Genomic DNA, 10,000 nt, shown 5'->3' with positions numbered 1-10,000 from the left:
ATGGCGAGGGGGGACTTAGTGCACTGAGCCGTGCGGCAGGAGGTAGACGTGCTCCCCGCGGCCGGGCGGGCACTTAGCGCGCGGAGGCTGGAACCGCGGGGTAGACGTGGTCCCCGGGACGAGGGCCGCCTGGTATCGCCCGCCCGGCCCCCAACCCCCCCCCCCCGCGGCGGCGTAAATGAAGAGAGGCAGTCGGCATGAAACCTTCTTTTATTAAGTGTTGTTTTCATCGAGCGTCTTTCATTAAAGGTTGTGTTCTGAAGCAGTCTTTTCTTCAACAGCGCTGTTCTCCGGGGAGAAGGTCTGCCGGCATCTCTAGAAATCTCCCCCCGCCCCTGACCCGCCTCCCCCCCCGCCCCCGTTGCCGGTTTGCGCGGCGCCCCCCCTCCCGACGTTGCCTCTTGCCGCTACCCCCGCCCCCCCCCCCGCTGCCGGTTTGCGCGGAGCCCCCCCTCCCGACGTTGCCTCTTGCCGCTACCCCCCGCCCCCCCCCCGCTGCCGGTTTGCGCGGAGCTCCCCCTTCCCGCCGTTGCCTCTTGCCGCTACCCCCCGCCCCCCCCCCGCTGCCGGTTTGCGCGGAGCCCCCCCTTCCCGCCGTTGCCTCTTGCCGCTACCCCCCGCCCCCCCCCCGCTGCCGGTTTGCGCGGAGCCCCCCCTTCCCGCCGTTGCCTCTTGCCGCTACCCCCCGCCCCCCCCCCGCTGCCGGTTTGCGCGGAGCCCCCCCTTCCCGCCGTTGCCTCTTGCCGCTACCCCCCGCCCCCCCCCCGCTGCCGGTTTGCGCGGAGGCCCCCCTTCCCGCCGTTGCCTCTTGCCGTTACCCCCCGCCCCCCCCCCGCTGCCGGTTTGCGCGGAGCGCCCCCGCCTGCCGTTGCCTCTCGCCGCGGCCACCACCGCCCCCTCCACACCCCCGGGCCCCCGTTACCGGTTTGCGCGGAGCCCCCCCTCCCGACGTTGCCTCTTGCCGCTGCTGCCACCCCCAGCTCCCCACACCCCCCGGCTCCCGTTAGCGGTTTGCGCGGAGCCCCCCCTTCCCGCCGTTGCCTCTTGCCGCTACCCCCCGCCCCCCCCCCCCCGCTGCCGGTTTGCGCGGAGCCCCCCCGCCTGCCGTTGCCTCTTGCCGCGGCCGCCACCGCCCCCCCCCACACCCCCCGGCCCCCGTTACCGGTTTGCGCGGAGCCCCCCCTCCCGACGTTGCCTCTTGCCGCTGCTGCCACCCCCAGCTCCCCACACCCCCCGGCTCCCGTTAGCGGTTTGCGCGGAGCCCCCCCTTCCCCCCTTCGCGGGCTGCCGCTTCCCTCCCGGGCTGCCCGGCTGCTCTCTAACCCCTGCGACCGAGGCGGCGCTGTTAGGGCGGCCGTGCCGGTGCCCCTTGCCGCAGCTAGCCTCTCGCCGCTGCCCCTCCCGTCCGTCGTCCCCCGTCCCCAAAAACTTGCTGCTCTCCACGCTGGAGCCTGCACGGGGGAGGTTGCGCTCCGCTCCTCCGGCCCTAAAGCCGCCCTCGCCCGCCCCCCGGCTTGCCGCTTGGCTCGGCTGCCCGCCCGCCCCGCTAATCCCCCCAACGCCCCCACCCCAAAAACACCCCAGCCCTACCGCATGCCGCTCCCCCTCTCCCCGCTCTCGCTGACCGCTGCCACCCCCCCCCACCCCTCCCCCCCGAAACAAACCCCCCAGCCCTACCGCATGCCGCTCCCCCTCTCTCCCTAGCCTGCCCCCCCCGCCGTCGCTTGCTGCCGCCGCCGCCGCCGCCGCCGCCGCCGCCGGGACCCGCCTCGGTCTGGTGGCGCGCGCTCGGAGATCCCCGGCTACCCGTCCGTCCGTCCCTCCCTCCCGCCCCGCCCCGGGGGAGGGCCCGGGGCAGCGCGGGCAGGCGGGGAGCAAAAAAAGGCGCGGGCGCCAAAAAAACGTCGGGGTCCCGGGGTGGCGGAGGGGGGGCGGCGGCGGGGGCGGCGGCGGGTACACGGCGCCGGGTCCAGGGCGCCGGGTCCAGCCCGTCCCGGGGCGGGGACAGGTGGTGTCGTCCGTCCCCGCCCCCGTAACCTGCTCTGAAGCATCCGCTTCCCGCCGCGGTTCGCCCTCCACCCCCCCCGCCGCACACGCAGCTGCCGCTTCCCGCCGCCTCTGCCCCCCGCCCCGGGATCAACCACCCGCCGGGTCCAGCCGGTCCCGGTCCCGGGAACCTGCTCCCGGGGCCAGCCGGAGCCACGCCCCCTCCTCTGACGCTTCCAGCTGCCGCCTCCCCTCCCACCCCCCAAACTCACACTGGCCCTCGCCGGCCCGCCCACCCGCCTACCTGCTTGCCCGCCGCCGCTGGGTGGCGTGCCGGACACTCTCGCACACAGGTACACAGACAGGGACACAGGGACACAGGCACTCAGGCACACAGGGACACAGGGACACAGGGACACAAGGACACAGGGACACAGGCACTCAGGCACTCAGGCACTCAGGGACACAGGGACACAGGGACACAGGCACTCAGGCACTCAGGGACACAGGGACACAGGGACACAAGGACACAGGGACACAGGCACTCAGGCACTCAGGCACTCAGGGACACAGGGACACAGGGACACAGGGACACAGGGACACAGGGACACAGGCACTCAGGCACACAGGGACACAGGTGGCGGGCCGGAGGCCTCTCCCCACTGTGTGGCAGGGGTCCAAGAGCCACCCCAGCCCAACCCAGAGGGTCTTTTGCACCTCTCTAGAGGCCACCCAGAGACCCCAGGCCGCAGCAGAAGCCTCCCCCGCATGCTCTGCAGGCTTCCGACCCACCCCAGGCCGCACCAGAAGCCTCCCCCGCACGCTCTGCAGGCTTCCGACCCACCCCAGGCCACAGCAGAAGCCTCTCCCGCACGCTCTGCAGGCTTCTCAGCCACCCCAGGCCGCACCAGAAGCCTCTCCCGCACGCTCTGCAGGCTTCTCAGCCACCCCAGGCCGCACCAGAAGCCTCTCCCGCACGCTCTGCAGGCTTCTCAGCCACCCCAGGCCGCAGCAGAAGCCTCTCCCGCACGCTCTGCAGGCTTCTCAGCCACCCCAGGCCGCAGCAGAAGCCTCTCCCGCACGCTCTGCAGGCTTCTCAGCCACCCCAGGCCGCAGCAGAAGCCTCTCCCGCACGCTCTGCAGGCTTCTCAGCCACCCCAGGCCGCACCAGAAGCCTCTCCCGCACGCTCTGCAGGCTTCTCAGCCACCCCAGGCCGCAGCAGAAGCCTCTCCCGCACGCTCTGCAGGCTTCCGACCCACCCCAGGCCGCAGCAGAAGCCTCTCCCGCACGCTCTGCAGGCTTCCGACCCACCCCAGGCCGCAACAGAAGCCTCTCCCGCACGCTCTGCAGGCTTCCGACCCACCCCAGGCCGCAGCAGAAGCCTCTCCCGCACGCTCTGCAGGCTTCCGTCCCACCCCAGGCCGCACCAGAAGCCTCCCCCGCACGCTCTGCAGGCTTCTCAGCCACCCCAGGCCGCACCAGAAGCCTCCCCCGCACGCTCTGCAGGCTTCTCAGCCACCCCAGGCCGCACCAGAAGCCTCCCCCGCACGCTCTGCAGGCTTCTCAGCCACCCCAGGCCGCACCAGAAGCCTCCCCCGCACGCTCTGCAGGCTTCTCAGCCACCCCAGGCCCCAACAGAAGCCTCTCCCGCACGCTCTGCAGGCTTCCGACCCACCCCAGGCCCCAACAGAAGCCTCTCCCGCACGCTCTGCAGGCTTCTCAGCCACCCCAGGCCGCAGCAGAAGCCTCTCCCGCACGCTCTGCAGGCTTCTCAGCCACCCCAGGCCGCAGCAGAAGCCTCCCCCGCATGCTCTGCAGGCTTCCGACCCACCCCAGGCCGCAACAGAAGCCTCCCCCGCACGCTCTGTAGGCTTCTGACCCACCCCAGGCCCCAACAGAAGCCTCCCCCGCACGCTCTGCAGGCTTCTCAGCCACCCCAGGCCGCAGCAGAAGCCTCTCCCGCACGCTCTGCAGGCTTCTCAGCCACCCCAGGCCGCACCAGAAGCCTCTCCCGCACGCTCTGCAGGCTTCCGACCCACCCCAGGCCGCACCAGAAGCCTCCCCCGCACGCTCTGCAGGCTTCTCCGCCACCACAGGCCGCACCAGAGGATCTTTTGCACCTCTCTGGACGCCACCCAGAGACTCCAGGCCGCACCAGAGGCCCCCCCCCCCAACCATTTACAGGCTGCAGTGCCAGCCTAGGCCCCGCTGGCAGCCTCCCTTGTCTGCTTTGGAAGGCCTCCCATCCACTCCAGACCTGCCTGGAGGCCTCCCTCGACTGCTCCCGGGGCCCTCGAAGCCACCCTAGGCCTTTCTGGAGGACCTGCTCGACCGCTCGGGCGGCTTCTGACGCACCCTCGGCCATCCGGCGCCCAGCAGCTCCCAGGGCCAGGCACCGGCCTCCCCCTCCGGCCGCCCCTGGGGCCGGGGGTGGCTCGGACTCGGCGCCCCCAACGTGTCGTCCCGTCCCCCCCCCGCCCCGCACCGCCGAACATTCGCTGCAGCCGAGGGCTTGCCGCTCGACGCCTACCCCACCCGCCCAGCCCCCCGCTGCGGCCCGGCGCTGCCCCGGCCGCTGCGCCCCGCCTCTCATCGCTCCCCCCACCCGGCAACCGGCCGCCGGGCACGGCAAGTCCCAGGGCAGGGAACAGGTGCTGCCGGGACCCCCGTGCTGGCTGCCGGCTTCCCGGGGCTGCCCCGGGCACGGACAGGTCGCCCCCCCCGCCCCGGCGAATGTTCACCGAACCGGCTGCCGGCTGCCTTCGAGCACCCCCCGCCCCCCGCCACTATCGTCCCCCCCCGCCCCCCCTCCGCCTCCGCTGCCGCTTCTCCCCGCACCGCCTCCACTGCCTCCCCCCGCCGCCGGCGAACGAGTCGCCGGATCCGTAGGGTGCCGGGAGCCCGAACGGCGAGCGGCTCCGGCTGCTGCCGGGGCCGCGGGGCTTCGAGCCGCTCCGGCCGCGGCCGGGACCCCGTGCCGGAAGCCGGCATCCCGGGACGGCCCCGGGACGGCCCCGGTCGCCGGCCGGGTGACGTTCAGCGAAGCGGCTGCCGCCAGTCTTTGGGCCTCCCCCGTGCCGGGGCCGCGGGGCTTCGAGCCGGTCCGGCCGCGGCCGGGATCCCGGGCCGGACGATGGCTTCCCGGGCCGGTCCCGGTCGCCTCCCGGGTGACGTTCACCGAAGCGGCTGCCAGCTGTCTTCGAGCCCCCCCCCCCCCTCCGCCTCCGCTGCCGCTTCTCCCCGCACCCCCTCCACTGCCTCCCCCCGCCGCCGGCGAACGAGTCGCCGGATCTGTAGGGTGCCGGGAGCCCGAACGGCGAGCGGCTCCGGCTGCTGCCGGGGCCGCGGGGATTCGAGCCGCTCCGGCCGCGGCCGGGACCCCCGTGCCGGAAGCCGGCATCCCGGGACGGCCCCGGGACGGCCCCGGTCGCCGGCCGGGTGACGTTCAGCGAAGCGGCTGCCGCCAGTCTTTGGGCCTCCCCCGTGCCGGGGCCGCGGGGCTTCGAGCCGGTCCGGCCGCGGCCGGGATCCCGGGCCGGACGATGGCTTCCCGGGCCGGTCCCGGTCGCCTCCCGGGTGACGTTCACCGAAGCGGCTGCCGGCTGTCTTCGAGCCCCCCCCCCCCCTCCGCCTCCGCTGCCGCTTCTGCCCGCACCCCCTCCACTGCCTCCCCCCGCCGCCGGCGAACGAGTCGCCGGATCTGTAGGGTGCCGGGAGCCCGAACGGCGAGCGGCTCCGGCTGCTGCCGGGGCCGCGGGGATTCGAGCCGCTCCGGCCGCGGCCGGGACCCCGTGCCGGAAGCCGGCATCCCCGGACAGCCCCGGGACGGCCCCGGTCGCCGGCCGGGTGACGTTCACCGAAGCGGCTGCCGGCTGTCTTCGAGCCCCCCCCCCCCTCCGCCTCCGCTGCCGCTTCTGCCCGCACCCCCTCCACTGCCTCCCCCCCGCCGCCGGCGAACGAGTCGGCGGATCCGTAGGGTGCCGGGAGCCCGAACGGCGAGCGGCTCCGGCTGCTGCCGGGACCGCGGGGCTTCGAGCCGCTCCGGCCGCGGCCGGGACCCCCGTGCCGGAAGCCGGCATCCCGGGACGGCCCCGGGACGGCCCCGGTCGCCGGCCGGGTGACGTTCAGCGAAGCGGCTGCCGCCAGTCTTTGGGCCTCCCCCGTGCCGGGGCCGCGGGGCTTCGAGCCGGTCCGGCCGCGGCCGGGATCCGGGGCCGGACGATGGCTTCCCGGGCCGGTCCCGGTCGCCTCCCGGGTGACGTTCACCGAAGCGGCTGACGGCTGTCTCCGAGCCCCCCCCCCCCCCCTCCGCCTCCGCTGCCGCTTCTGCCCGCACCCCCTCCACTGCCTCTCCCCGCCGCCCGCGAACGAGTCGCCGGATCTGTAGGGTGCCGGGAGCCCGAACGGCGAGCGGCTCCGGCTGCTGCCGGGACCGCGGGGATTCGAGCCGCTCCGGCCGCGGCCGGGACCCCGTGCCGGAAGCCGGCATCCCCGGACAGCCCCGGGACGGCCCCGGTCGCCGGCCGGGTGACGTTCACCGAAGCGGCTGCCGGCTGTCTTCGAGCCCCCCCCCCCTCCGCCTCCGCTGCCGCTTCTGCCCGCACCCCCTCCACTGCCTCCCCCCGCCGCCGGCGAACGAGTCGCCGGATCCGTAGGGTGCCGGGAGCCCGAACGGCGAGCGGCTCCGGCTGCTGCCGGGACCGCGGGGATTCGAGCCGCTCCGGCCGCGGCCGGGACCCCGTGGCGGAAGCCAGCATCCCGGGACGGCCCCGGGACGGCCCCGATCGCCTCCTGGGTGACGTTCACCGAAGCGGCTGCCGGCTGTCTTCGAGCCCCCCCCCCCCTCCGCCTCCGCTGCCGCTTCTCCCCGCACCCCCTCCACTGCCTCCCCCCGCCGCCGGCGAACGAGTCGGCGGATCCATACCGTCCCGAGAGCCCGAGGCGGCGGCACCCAGTGCGGGTCCGGCCGAGGCCGGGACCCCGTGCCTGTCGCAGGCTTCCCGGGACGGCCCCGGAACGGCCGCGGTCGCCGGCCGGGTGACGTTCTCCGAAGCGGCTGCCGGCTGTCTTCGAGCCCCCCCCCCCCTCCGCCTCCGCTGCCGCTTCTGCCCGCACCTCCTTCACTGCCTCCCCCCGCCGCCCGCGAACGAGTCGGCGGATCCGTAGGGTGCCGGGAGCCCGAACGGCGAGCGGCTCCGGCTGCTGCCGGGACCGCGGGGATTCGAGCCGCTCCGGCCGCGGCCGGGACCCCGTGCCGGAAGCCGGCATCCCGGGACAGCCCCGGGACGGCCCCGGTCGCCGGCCGGGTGACGTTCAGCGAAGCGGCTGCCGCCAGTCTTTGGGCCTCCCCCGTGCCGGGGCCGCGGGGCTTCGAGCCGGTCCGGCCGCGGCCGGGATCCCGGGCCGGACGATGGCTTCCCGGGCCGGTCCCGGTCGCCTCCCGGGTGACGTTCACCGAAGCGGCTGCCGGCTGTCTTCGAGCCCCCCCCCCCCCTCCGCCTCCGCTGCCGCTTCTGCCCGCACCCCCTCCACTGCCTCCCCCCGCCGCCGGCGAACGAGTCGCCGGATCTGTAGGGTGCCGGGAGCCCGAACGGCGAGCGGCTCCGGCTGCTGCCGGGGCCGCGGGGATTCGAGCCGCTCCGGCCGCGGCCGGGACCCCGTGCCGGAAGCCGGCATCCCCGGACAGCCCCGGGACGGCCCCGGTCGCCGGCCGGGTGACGTTCACCGAAGCGGCTGCCGGCTGTCTTCGAGCCCCCCCCCCCCTCCGCCTCCGCTGCCGCTTCTGCCCGCACCCCCTCCACTGCCTCCCCCCGCCGCCGGCGAACGAGTCGGCGGATCCGTAGGGTGCCGGGAGCCCGAACGGCGAGCGGCTCCGGCTGCTGCCGGGACCGCGGGGCTTCGAGCCGCTCCGGCCGCGGCCGGGACCCCGTGCCGGAAGCCGGCATCCCGGGACGGCCCCGGGACGGCCCCGGTCGCCGGCCGGGTGACGTTCAGCGAAGCGGCTGCCGCCAGTCTTTGGGCCTCCCCCGTGCCGGGGCCGCGGGGCTTCGAGCCGGTCCGGCCGCGGCCGGGATCCGGGGCCGGACGATGGCTTCCCGGGCCGGTCCCGGTCGCCTCCCGGGTGACGTTCACCGAAGCGGCTGACGGCTGTCTCCGAGCCCCCCCCCCCCCCCTCCGCCTCCGCTGCCGCTTCTGCCCGCACCCCCTCCACTGCCTCTCCCCGCCGCCCGCGAACGAGTCGCCGGATCTGTAGGGTGCCGGGAGCCCGAACGGCGAGCGGCTCCGGCTGCTGCCGGGACCGCGGGGATTCGAGCCGCTCCGGCCGCGGCCGGGACCCCCGTGCCGGAAGCCGGCATCCCCGGACAGCCCCGGGACGGCCCCGGTCGCCGGCCGGGTGACGTTCACCGAAGCGGCTGCCGGCTGTCTTCGAGCCCCCCCCCCCTCCGCCTCCGCTGCCGCTTCTGCCCGCACCCCCTCCACTGCCTCCCCCCGCCGCCGGCGAACGAGTCGCCGGATCCGTAGGGTGCCGGGAGCCCGAACGGCGAGCGGCTCCGGCTGCTGCCGGGACCGCGGGGATTCGAGCCGCTCCGGCCGCGGCCGGGACCCCGTGGCGGAAGCCAGCATCCCGGGACGGCCCCGGGACGGCCCCGATCGCCTCCTGGGTGACGTTCACCGAAGCGGCTGCCGGCTGTCTTCGAGCCCCCCCCCCCCTCCGCCTCCGCTGCCGCTTCTCCCCGCACCCCCTCCACTGCCTCCCCCCGCCGCCGGCGAACGAGTCGGCGGATCCATACCGTCCCGAGAGCCCGAGGCGGCGGCACCCAGTGCGGGTCCGGCCGAGGCCGGGACCCCGTGCCTGTCGCAGGCTTCCCGGGACGGCCCCGGAACGGCCGCGGTCGCCGGCCGGGTGACGTTCTCCGAAGCGGCTGCCGGCTGTCTTCGAGCCCCCCCCCCCCTCCGCCTCCGCTGCCGCTTCTGCCCGCACCTCCTTCACTGCCTCCCCCCGCCGCCCGCGAACGAGTCGGCGGATCCGTAGGGTGCCGGGAGCCCGAACGGCGAGCGGCTCCGGCTGCTGCCGGGACCGCGGGGATTCGAGCCGCTCCGGCCGCGGCCGGGACCCCGTGCCGGAAGCCGGCATCCCGGGACAGCCCCGGGACGGCCCCGGTCGCCGGCCGGGTGACGTTCAGCGAAGCGGCTGCCGCCAGTCTTTGGGCCTCCCCCGTGCCGGGGCCGCGGGGCTTCGAGTCGGTCCGGCCGCGGCTGGGACCCCGTGCCTGTCGCAGGCTTCCCGGGACGGCCCCGGAACGGCCGCGGTCGCCGGCCGGGTGACGTTCACCGAGGCGACTGCCGGCTGTCTTCGAGCCCCCACCCCTGCCGTGGCCGCGGGGATTCGCCCCGGTCCGGCAGCTGACGGTTCCCTGTGTCGGACGCCGGCTTCCCGGGACTGCCCCGGGACAGCCCCGGTCGCCTCCCGGGTGACGTTCACCGAAGCTGCTGCCGCCTGTCTTTGTCCCCCCCCCCCCGTGCTCTCCCTCAGGCGGGAGGTAGACGTGCTCTCCCTGGGCGAGTAGACGTGCTCTCCCTGGGCGAGTAGACGTGCTCTCCCTCGGCGAGTAGACGTGCTCTCCCTCGGCGAGTAGACGTGCTCTCCCTCGGCGAGTAGACGTGCTCTCCCTCGGCGAGTAGACGTGCTCTCCCTGGGCGAGTAGACGTGCTCTCCCTCGGCGGGTAGACGTGCTCTCCCTCGGCGAGTAGACGTGCTCTCCCTGGGCGAGTAGACGTGCTCTCCCTGGGCGAGTAGACGTGCTCTCCCTGGGCGAGTAGACGTGCTCTCCCTGGGCGAGTAGACGTGCTCTCCCTGGGCGAGTAGACGTGCTCTCCCTGGGCGAGTAGACGTGCTCTCCCTCGGCGAGTAGACGTGCTCTCCCTCGGCGAGTAGACGTGCTCTCCCTCGGCGAGTAGACGTGCTCTCCCTGGGCGAGTAGACGTGCTCTCCCTCGGCGAGTAGACGTGCTC

This window comes from Melanerpes formicivorus, unplaced genomic scaffold (genome assembly GCF_026170545.1).
Source record: "Melanerpes formicivorus ecotype bairdi unplaced genomic scaffold, bMelFor1.0.p_v2 SCAF_647, whole genome shotgun sequence".
Lineage (NCBI taxonomy): Eukaryota > Metazoa > Chordata > Aves > Piciformes > Picidae > Melanerpes > Melanerpes formicivorus.
Note: the sequence above shows the minus strand (reverse complement) of the source record.